Source organism: Eschrichtius robustus, chromosome 7 (genome assembly GCF_028021215.1).
Source record: "Eschrichtius robustus isolate mEscRob2 chromosome 7, mEscRob2.pri, whole genome shotgun sequence".
Taxonomy (NCBI): domain Eukaryota; kingdom Metazoa; phylum Chordata; class Mammalia; order Artiodactyla; family Eschrichtiidae; genus Eschrichtius; species Eschrichtius robustus.
The window spans coordinates 111,337,016-111,348,076 of NC_090830.1; positions in this window are offsets into that span (position 1 = coordinate 111,337,016).

An 11,061-nucleotide genomic window follows, 5' to 3' on the forward strand; every position below is an offset into this window, starting at 1 on the left:
CAAGCTGACAACTTTGCCCAGGCCTGCCCTCCTAGCCCTGCTGTGTGTGTGGAGCAGGACGCACGTGTCTACATGGATGAGGTGTGTGAATGCATGTGCGTCCACATGAAGCTGTCACATGGCAGAAAGTGTGAGGGCATGTTGCACAGTCTGTGTGAATGTGAGATTATGCAGGTGAGCAGTGTGCCCTTGTGAGGGAGATGGATATATATGTGCCCTGTGGGAGAACGTGTTAACGTACAAATGAGCACGTGAGGACAGAAAGTATACGTGCGCATGTTGAGGACGGGCACTGAGAGGGGATAAAGTGGACGTGGGAAGCTGTGACTACATGGGCTTCTGTTTCCTTGGGAATCCTGGCCCAAATGGCTGATATGGGGGCCTGGCTTTCAGGAAAGGAAAAGGAAAAGGTAAAAGAAAAAGAAAAAAGGAAAAGGAAAAGATTCCTGCCCAGCTCCATCTCAGAAGGGTTGTTCCTTAGGGGACCCCTTCCTCTAGGAAAAAGAGGACCCTATTGAAGTGAATCCCAGGGAGGGACACCAGGAATTTGCCCCCATCCCAAACCCTGTTCCTTCCCAGGAGCTTTAGTTCAACACTGTCCAATAGAAATAAAATGTGGGTGGGCTGCATACGCAATTTAAAATTTCCTAGTGGCTACATTTTTAAAAAAAATAAAAGGAAACAGGTGAAATTAATTGACTATTTTATTAAATTTTAAATTAATATTTAAGTAGTTAGAATTTAAATAAATACTTAAAATATAGCTAAAATAATGCCATCTTAACATGTAGCCAATATTTTTAAAGTATTAATAAGTCATTTTACGTTCTTTTTCAATACTAATTCTTTAAAAATCAGTGTGCATTTTTCGTTTGTGGCACATCTCCATTGGGATTAGCCACATTTCAAGCGCTCAACGGCCACGTGTGGCTTGTGGCTGCCATATTGGGCAGGACCGGCTTGGCTGGTTCCCCACAAGTCAGTGAAGGGTGGTATGTGTGCCAGGGGTGGGGAGCAGGGAGAAGTCAGGGTTGGAATCAGTGCACTCTTCATTCTAACTCTGTCTTAGACACTGCCCTTGTGGGGTTTTCAGGTTCCTTTCCCCACCGACTGGTTCCCAGGTCACAGCGGGGAGATGCATGGATTCAGTCTCAGAGTCTACTCTAGGAAGTTCTTCCTTCAGTCTCCTTGCTTCCTACTGCAGGGACTAAGGCTCATTACCTTCAGTGCAACTCATTCTCATGAGGGCCCCCACCCCCAGCCCCCATCTTACTCCATCTAGGAGACTTTGGGGTGGGAGGAAAGAACCAGCAGAAACTGCAGCAGGCAGGGAGTGGGAGATGGGAGAAGGGAAAGCCTAGAAAAACCCTAAGAGGAGTGGGGAGGGGATGGAGGGGAGTGGATGGACTAGGAAGTGACCACAGAATAAAAGCAGATTTCTAGAAGGGGACTTTTCAGCACCCCAGCCCCCTTATCCCTCCAGATTTTCAATCTCCTCAGCCTCTCGGATTTCTTGGGCCAATTTAGACCACCCCCATCCCTATATTTCCCTCAACCCTCAGCCTCTTATTACCTCCACTTCCTGGCCTCTGTATCTCCGTCTGTCAGCTTCTCAATCCTTCACCCCCTCAGCTCACTACCTGCTCCCACTTGTCATCTTCCACTCAACCCCCAGCCCAGGGTGCTGGGACCGGGGAAATCTGGGGACTGGAGACCTGGAATAGGGTGTGAGGGCCTGAGCCAGCAGCATCTCCAGGAGAGAGAAGGAAGCAAGACCCTCCCAGTTCCCTCCCATCCTCTTCCCCCTCCCCCACGGGGCTGCAGTGATTCCACAGTCTCAGGGCTTGAGGGTCTTGGGGCCCCTCGCTAATGTAAGGTTATTGTAATTGATATGAAGGTAATTGATAATGTGTTACGGTGAATAATGTCTTCAATTTCCTGCTAAATCCCATTTTTGTAGCCATCTGGGCTCCTCCAACTGCCCCCCTGGGACGCTGGGTAATAGACAGTAATTATTCTCAAGTCATTTACTTTTTCAAAGTGTTTAGTGCTTATCTGTTTTACAATTAAAATGGAAACGACCCTGATTCACTTCCTTTCTTTTTTATTTAAATAGCACCCACCCCCCCACACACACACACACTTTCAGTCACACACAACCACGCGGGCACACAGCACTCCAAGAGACACACACAAACACACACAGCCTCCTTGTATGCGGCAACATGTCCACATTCAAAGCACAAAAACACTTGCACGTATTCTTTGCCACTCACACACAAGCACACATACACGACTTTACATTCAGACAAGAGACACAGTCTCTGTGACCTGGAGGTGGGCATTGTCAGGGTGAAGGGCAGGGGGAAGGAGTCACCTTGAATGTATATCTGAGTGTGCAAGGTTACGTTTGAATATGGAAGGTGAGCGTCTGTGTACCCACATGAATGTGCTCTGCATGTATATTTCAAAGTTGGGTTCATATGAGGCTAAAAGTGTGAAAATTTAAAGCAGTAGCGTGAGAGCAAATTCATAGCCTCACTTCTGTCTTTGCATATGAGTTACTGGTGCAGGCAGATGTATGTGCATGGAGCTAGTGTTCACACCCAGTTACACACTAACGAAGAGCCCTGGCGTGCAGCCTCAGCTTGGACACTTGTCCCCAGGAGAGCAGTGAAACCAGAATCCAAAGGCGTCTGGCCGTGCTGCATTGGCCCAGGACGGACGGAGAGCCCTCGCCTCGCACTGAAATGAAACCTGACGCATTTGTTTTAACTGAAAATGTCACAGGAACACAGTCCACAGAGGACTAGGAGATGCAACGGTAGGGGGAGCTGGGAAGTGAAAATAGCTCACACTGGCCCTTCACCCACCGCCACCTCCCTCATCCCCCCCAACCCCACTGCTGCCTCCAACTGTTTGAGGACCTCCTCACTGGCTTCCCAGCTGCTTGGCCCTTGACCCTCTCACTGGCCCCTCACTGAGCACTGTAGAACGTGTGGAGAAACAAGTGGTCCTCAATGATCAGGGACATTCCTGGCCCTCCCTTGGGTTGTTCCCCACAGCGGGTGCTCTGTGGACACCTCACCGATGGTGAGGCGCTGACCTTGGGGAACCAAAGGACAAGATCATACATACCCCAAATCCTTCCACACCACCAGGTATGAAATCTGTCAAATGTCACACAGGCCCATGAGAAGTCAACTGAGCCATTGTACTCAGGACAGTCTGGCACTCAGGTGACCTGTGGAGTGGAGGCCCAGGGATCTGCTTCCCATTATACAGACCAGGAAACTGAGTCACAGCGTGAGCCAGGATGGCCATGGGCCCCCAGCAGTGGACCCAGACGCCTAGCTGCTTCACCCAACACCTGCTGTCCCCGGAGTCTCTCCAGCTGCAGGTGCTCCAAACCTTTCCCCCACCCTGCTGCTGGGTGGGGCATGGAGGGCAGAGCCCTACCGCCACCCCCTTCACCCCACCCCTGCGGCAAGCCCAGGCCAACCCCGCTGAGGCCCAAAGGAAACTGGGCTGCAGGGTAAGGCCTAAGAGAGTAAGTGCTGTTGCCAGAGCACACCCTGCTCACCCCAGCACACCTCTGGGCAAGGCCCACGGGTTCTGTTTGTAATTTTGCTTTTTAAACTGGGAGGATGGCAGCGTTAAGAGCGGGAGATGCTTCTTTCTGCTTTTTCTCATTTCTCATTCTGTGGGTGTCGGCCTTGGCCCTCCTTCCTTCTCTCTTGGAGTCTGTCTTTCCACATGTCTTTTTTGGTCTCAGTCTCTGTTTTGTCTTGCTCTCTGTGTTTCTGGCCCTTCCTCCCCGCCCCAGGCCCCCTTCCTTGGGTCCCCGGCTGCCTGCTCCGAGTCCGTCCTGCTGCCTCTCTGGTCCGCCTCGCCCGGCTCTTCCCGCTTTCTCTTCTCCCCCGCACGCCTGGGCTTCTCGGTTTCCCGCTCTCTGTCTCCGGGTATCTGTCTCTGTCTCCGGGTATCTGTCCCTGTCTCTGCCTCTCCCTCGGCCCCTCCCTGACTCCGGCCCCTCACACCTTCGCGGAAAAGTAAACATTTAATTTTTTTTGCTGTTAATAGATTTAATGTTCATTTGTTGGTAGCCCAGGGGCAGAAATGCGTGACATTTCAAATAATTGTTGTTTCAGGGGTATCCTCTGGAGGGAAATGCGGCAAAAGTGTGGAGAAGATTTAAGCAAATGACTGTGTCAGCTTCTATTTACTCCTGACAGGATCGCCGGGGGCACGGCTGCGAGATAACCATTAGCGCGGCCGCCGATAAAGCGGGGAGGCTGCATTTCTAAAGGCTCCTCGGCCATTACGGGAAAGTTAGTGTGAAACATGTTAAATTATCCCCAAAGTGGAGGGAGCGGGGGAGGCGGCGGGGGGAGCGGGCGCCGCAAGAGCCGACGCGCCTCCGCCGGGCCCGGGAGTCAGGAGGCGCGGCGGCCGGGCCGGGCCCCGCTGCCCACCCGCCCCGCCGCCACCAGGGGGCGGCCGCCCGCCGCCCGAGCCTCAGTCTTCCCGCCGGGAGGGTGGGTGGATGGTTCCGCGCACTCCTTCCTCGCACTAGCGAGGCGCCCGCCCCGTCGGCGCGACCCTCCTTCCAGCTCCCTGCCCTCGCGCAGCCGCCTCGCAGCCAAACCAGCCCAGGGCACGAGGTCCCCCAAGAAAGGGACTAATTTCAAGGCTTGAGACAGTTCGGCCTCCACCCTTTTACGGCTGCTGCCGGGTCCTGAACAGCTCCCCCAGGTGTGCGCAGGCCACATGCCTGCAGGTGCGGGTGCCCAAGTACTACCGGGGTTTACGCTGGGCCCCGAGTTAACCTCTCAGATCTGCCTCTAAATAACTGGGTGGCCCTCTGCAAGTCCTCTTGGCCTCAGTTTCCCCATTTGTAAAATGGGAATAATATCTGCTCCACACACCTCACTCCTTGAAGATTAGTGGAAACAATGAGGCCATGTAAACGTGATCTGAGAGGCCATTAAATGCCGTACAGGTGAGGAGTATTGTTATTATTATGCATTAGTTATTATTAACATCCTGCTATGTCCACAGGAAATACCTGTGCACAAGGCCACAAATGGATGCACAGGTGCATGGAAAATAAGACCTCAATCACAACTCTCTCGGAGTTTGGGACACATTTCTCCCAACCCTCTTAATTTTGCAGCTGTCAAGCTCACTTGGTGTAAATAAACACCTATGGGCTAGTCTGATAGTGGAAGTTGTGCTTCAGGCCAGCCCCTGCAAAAGCATACTTACAGCATGCCTGGGCCAGGGCAGGAGGAAAACTGAGAACCCTGTCCTGGTGAGGGGGACCATGCGGGGCAGGGGGGAGAAAAAAGCAGAGGGGACCACCTTCCTCCTTTACGGTAATGGTATCTCTCAGGCAGAGTTTCTTCCCTCCTTTCTTAAAAAAAGAAAATTCTGTAAATATATTGAGATTGTAGCATCATCTGCACTATATATTTTAGGCCTTGCCACCCAATCTGTGGTGCAGCGGCAACTCAGTGCCTTGAGTCGTCATTAATACCACATATTCACTCATTTCCAACACATGTTCAGGTTTTCGGGAGCTCTGAAGTTCCTCCAACTCACCCAGCATTTCTGAACTTCTCCCACGTGTCAGACCTGCTGGGGGCAAAGGAGGACTGAGACTACCTTAGTCTGCCTGGAGTTCACCATCAAGCAGGGGGACAGATCTCTACAAACATCCCAGTGCCCCGTGAATGCCCAAATGGAAGTATACACACAGTGCTGCGCATTCAAGAGGGGAGCCGGTGACTGACTTCCTGAGGGGATCTGGGAAGGTTTCTTAAAGGAGGTGGCATTTGATCTGGGACCTTGAAGGACGGGGCAGAGTTTTCCAGGTGGGAGAAATGGGCTACTACATAATAATGATAATAATCCCTGTGACCACCGCAAATAACGAAAATTTCGATAATAATAGCACTTCATCTGTGGCAGGTGCTGTATTAGGCACTTCACACTGAACTGCTACCTTTGATTTGTCATAACAACTCTTGGGAGCAAATACCATTATATATCCCCACTTCACTGATAAGGAAACTGAGGCTCAAAGAGATCCAGTAAGTTGCCCAAGGCCACACAACCATTCTAGTATTGACACTAGATGAGGTGGAATGCTTCTCCCCTCACCCCATCATTCCAAGACCAACTTTGAAGAGAGGCTGAATTTGCCTCTGATAAAGGTCATGCACTGCATTTTCAATACCTCCTCATTCATTCAACTGTTTTCTGCATGTCTACTGGGTGTCAGGCATTGGGTTGGCACTGGCAGTACAAAAAATATGATGTAGACCCTGCTCTCAGGGAAGTCACAGTTCTAGTGAAGGAGGAAGAACTACAAGTCAATCAACCACAAAGCAATGTGCAAGATGCAGGTCTGAGCAGCCCAAGATGCCCTGGGCCAACAGGAAGGGGTCAAACACAGATATTGCAGGGCTCAGCAAGAATTGAGTCTGGGCAAAAAGAGGAGTTTACCAGCCAAGGGGGTGGGACATGGAATTCCAGGCAGAGGGCACCGCAGATTCAGAAGCTCAGAGATGAGGGAGAGTATGACCCTTTGGTATGTGGCATTTGAGGAAGGTGGGGAGGTGGGGAAGGGAGGAGGCCCAAGAGGTTGCCAGGAGTCAGGTTGCATCATGTCCATTGGACATGCCCAGAAAAGGGGCTTGTACTTGATCCTTGGTGTATTATTTTCATGGAGTAAAATCAGGTCAAATAAGGGATTCCTCCTTCCCGCATACAAGATCTCAAATTTAAATGGATTTTTCAATACCTTATAAAGTTCTCCTGTGTTTTTTTGGTATGGGCCATCAGCCCAAGAGGTGACCAGCCCATTGAGCAGCTCAATGTCACCTTAATTCGTAAGTGATTTCAGTGGAATTTGACAGCATTTGCTTTCCCTGTTACAATGTCTGTCTCCCTGACATTGCTAGCATTTGTTTAGCTTTTTTCCCACAGTGAGAATCCCTGAGCCCACACGTTGGTCCATAAGTTGGCATGATGGCAGCTGGGGGCATACAATGGCAGTGGCTGAGTTTGTTCCCACTTGTTTCCTTGCACTGTCCCAGCTCACATCTCCCCTTGACCTCAGGACTCTCAGCAGACACTACTTTACCTTTTACCATCCTTGAAGAACATCTCCTTTGCGGGGATGAAGGACAGACACCTTCCAGGAGGCAGATTTGGGTTATTTCTTTAAGAATTTTCTAATCATTAGAGCTGCCTGAAACCAAAAAGCCTATCTTAGGTGGGAGCAAGTCTCCTGCCCTGCAGGTATTCAAGCAAAAGATCCGCAAAATGGGATCATGTGGGGAGCAGTGAAATCCTTGGCCTCTAGAATCATTTATAGGCCTAAAGCCCTAAGAAGTTCATCCCCAGAGGAGAATGATTTCAGGCACTTTCAAGAGGATTATTTTGACCGAGAAAGTAAAAAAAATGATTGAAGGATCCCTTATCATGGGGAGGGGCACCGAGGACAGAGGCTGCCTGGATCCCTTATCATGGGGAGGGGCTCCGAGGACAGAGGCTGCCCTAGGTTCCCCTCCCCAAAGGGTGTCTCCACAGCTGCTCCAGCCTTGCCCAAGAATCTCCTTTCCTCTACTGCCAAGCCCATGTGCTCTCCAGGGGACCCACATCTTCTCACTGTGCTTCTAAAAGATGAACACAGATTCAGCAAGGAGCAGGCAGATGGAGGAAGATGACACAGTTTGTAGATATAGGACATTTGGGATGTCACCATCAAGTACACTGTTTGTCACCATCAAGTACACTGTCAGCTCCAACACCTTCGATGTGGAGGTTTAATCCTGGACAGTCCCTAAGGGGATCAGCACCTCCCTCATTGCTGTGCCCTCTGTGCTGAGTGCAGAGACTGGTAAAGAGAAGGCACACAGGAAGCAGCTTTCTTTTTTTCCTTTCTTCACCTTTCCTTCCTCCCTTCCTTCCTACACAGAAAATACAGAGAAGAGAGACAAAAAGAATGCCCACATAAGTCAGACAACCACTGTTGCTATTTTAGTGACCATTCTACCAGACAACTCTTTCTGCCTCTAAATAAACTTACAGACACAGGTGCATAATATGACATAAACAGGATCAAACTCTATGTTCTGGTCTGTAATCTTCTCTTGCATAAAAATATATCATAGATGCCATTCTGTTTCAATGAATATAGAGCTATTTGATTGTTGTAATAGTTGCAGTATATTCTACTGTATAATGTATTGAGCCAGTCTTCTGTTGATAAGCATTTAGGTTATTTCTAGTTTTGCACTATTTTAAAGTCACTGAGATGAATATATTTGTGGACAGATCTTTTCACACTTGTACAATTAACTCCTTAGGGTAAGTTCTTTTTTTTTTTTTAATGTCTTTGTTTCCTATTCGTTCTTTTTTATAAATTTATTTATTTATTTGTTTTTATTTTTGGCTGTGTTGGGTCTTCGTCGCTGTGCGTGGGCTTTCTCTAGTTGTGGCGAGAGGGGGCTACTCTTTGTCGCGGTGCACTGGATTCTCATTGCGGTGGCTTCTCTTGTTGCGGAGCACCGGCTCTAGGCGCGCAGGCTTCAGTAGTTGTGGCTCGCAGGCTCTAGAGTGCAGGCTCAGTAGTTGTGGGGCATGGGCTTAGCTGCTCCGCGGCATGTGGGATCTTCCCAGGCCAGGGCTCGAACCCGTGTCCCCTGCATTGGCAGGCGGATTCTTAACCACTGTGCCACCAGGGAAGTCCTTAGGGTAAGTTCTTAGAAATGGAAGTATTGGATCAAAAAAATAAACATTTTACATTTGGGTACGCATTGTCAAACTACCTTCTCAAAAGCTTGTACCACTCTATATTCTTACCCGAAGAGGGTATCATCAGTCTTTTACCATTTGCTTAAGTGAAAGGTCTCTTTCTTCAAAGGCAAAACAACAACAAAACCCCTAATTCTTCAGACCAGTTTCTCTGTGTGTGTGTGTGATTATGAAAGTCTAGGTAAACCTTCTATACAAGTGTGATTGTATGTCTGTATGTGTCCTGTATATAATCACTACCTCAGAAGCTGATGGCCTACCTGAAAATTCTCTACCACATCCTCCCCTACCACCTCAGTGCAGGGATGAGGTCTATTTCAGCCACCCTGGCCCCAAGGATATTCACCCATTGTCAGTCTTGCCATTGTCTCTGAAGTCTCCTGGCCAAGGTTGTTAGGGAGAGGGTAGGAGGGAGGCTAGACTGGGTTTGCCCATGGTGGGACTTCAAGTGTTAATCCAGACTCTCCTCAGAAGGTGCCCCTGACACCACAGCTGAGGAGCGTAAGACTGTGGGTCTCCAGCTCCGTGTGGTGGAAACAATGAACAGGTCATCCCAAATCAATAAGTCTGAGTCGGCCGTAGGTCACTCTAGAGGGCCCCATAGGGTAGGAAAGGGGGAGGACGATGTGGCTCAGCCTCTTCCTGCACGTGGTGCCTACTTCACAGATCTCTCCACCACCCCTCTCTGTTTATCAGCCCACGGTCAGTCCCCCCTCACATATATCACCTCTGCACTCACACATTCACATATAATCCACAACCCATATACTTCCCTTACAACTGTGCTCACATTCTCACAAAATTTGAACATATTAATTTTCATACCATTACACACACATCCTTGCATACAATACATTCATAGAATTTGATGCTTACACACACCCACTTACATAAACATACCCAGTCACCCAACATTCACTCCTACACAGTCTCACACTGTCATACTTTGTCCTAAGGAAGTGTAGTCACAAGTCCCTCCTGGTCATTGCCATTTATATTATTGCAACCACAACTCCATACCCTATAGCCCCACCCAACATTCCCCTTTCATACACTCTCAGAGTCCCACAGAATTCACAGTCATACTTTCTAATCTTATTCAAGTCTCCTGAACACATAGTTACCAGTCTTATAATGTCATAGCTCATCCAGTCTACCCACCTTATTTTACAGGTGGGTTAACTGAGACTCTGAGAATAAAAACTTGACTAAGGTCACACAATTAGTTAATGGCAAATCTAGGCTGTCAATTCCAATCTCATGACTCCCACCCTAGTGCTCTTTCTCCTATGCCAAAGCCCGTCCCTGTTAGTCTCCCTTCCAACCCCCTACGCCAATCCCCCACACTGACTCTCAGAGACATTCAAATAAAACAGACAGCTCTTGAAGAGGCAGGCAGCCAGGTGAATGGAGCTTGTATGAATCTGGAATACAAAGAAGCCTGAATTGGAATATCAAAGACCTTACGGAGTGCTGACAGGGTTCAGAGAGGATGTATGTAAAGCACCTAGCACAGAGGAATAACTGCTAACAATTTTTGGGCACTTACTATGTGCTAGGCACTATACCAAGCACTTTATACATTATCTCACTTAATTTTTACAATCTTTTTAAGTATGATTATCTCCCTGTCACAGAAAAGGGAAGTGAGGCCTGGAGAGGTTAAGTTATTTGCCCAAGGTCACTCAGCTAGTGGGGTTATTCTTTGGGGGGTGCCAGGAGGCATGCAGGATCTTAGTTCCCCGACCAGGGATCGAACCTGTGCCCCCTGCACTGGAAGCAGGGAGTCTTAACCAGTGGACCGCCAGGGAAGTCCCAGCTAGTGGGTTTTGAGATCAAGATTATACCCTGCTCTGACGCCAAGTCTGGTTTTCATTAATTATACTGTACTTCTTCCTTTGATAACAAAGGTCATTCTTTATTGAATTCTTATTCTGTCCCAGATGCTGTGCTATATATACATAGTTTCTACATATCTTTATAGATAAGGAGACTGGGGTTTGGCAGGTGCTCAAGATGGTTTTATCATTATGGAGAGAAAGATTCCAGCTTCCAAATCAAATTTAGATCTATTTTGTCACCAGGTAAATTCTTCAGATCATGTACATCTTTAGTGGACCTGATCATTCCCATTGATTAGTTCATTTCAAATCAGCCTTCTTTTCTCACTGATCTGTAATTCCCTGTATCTCCCACCCCAGGGCATCACAGGAAGAGGGGCCCTGCTGTGACCAC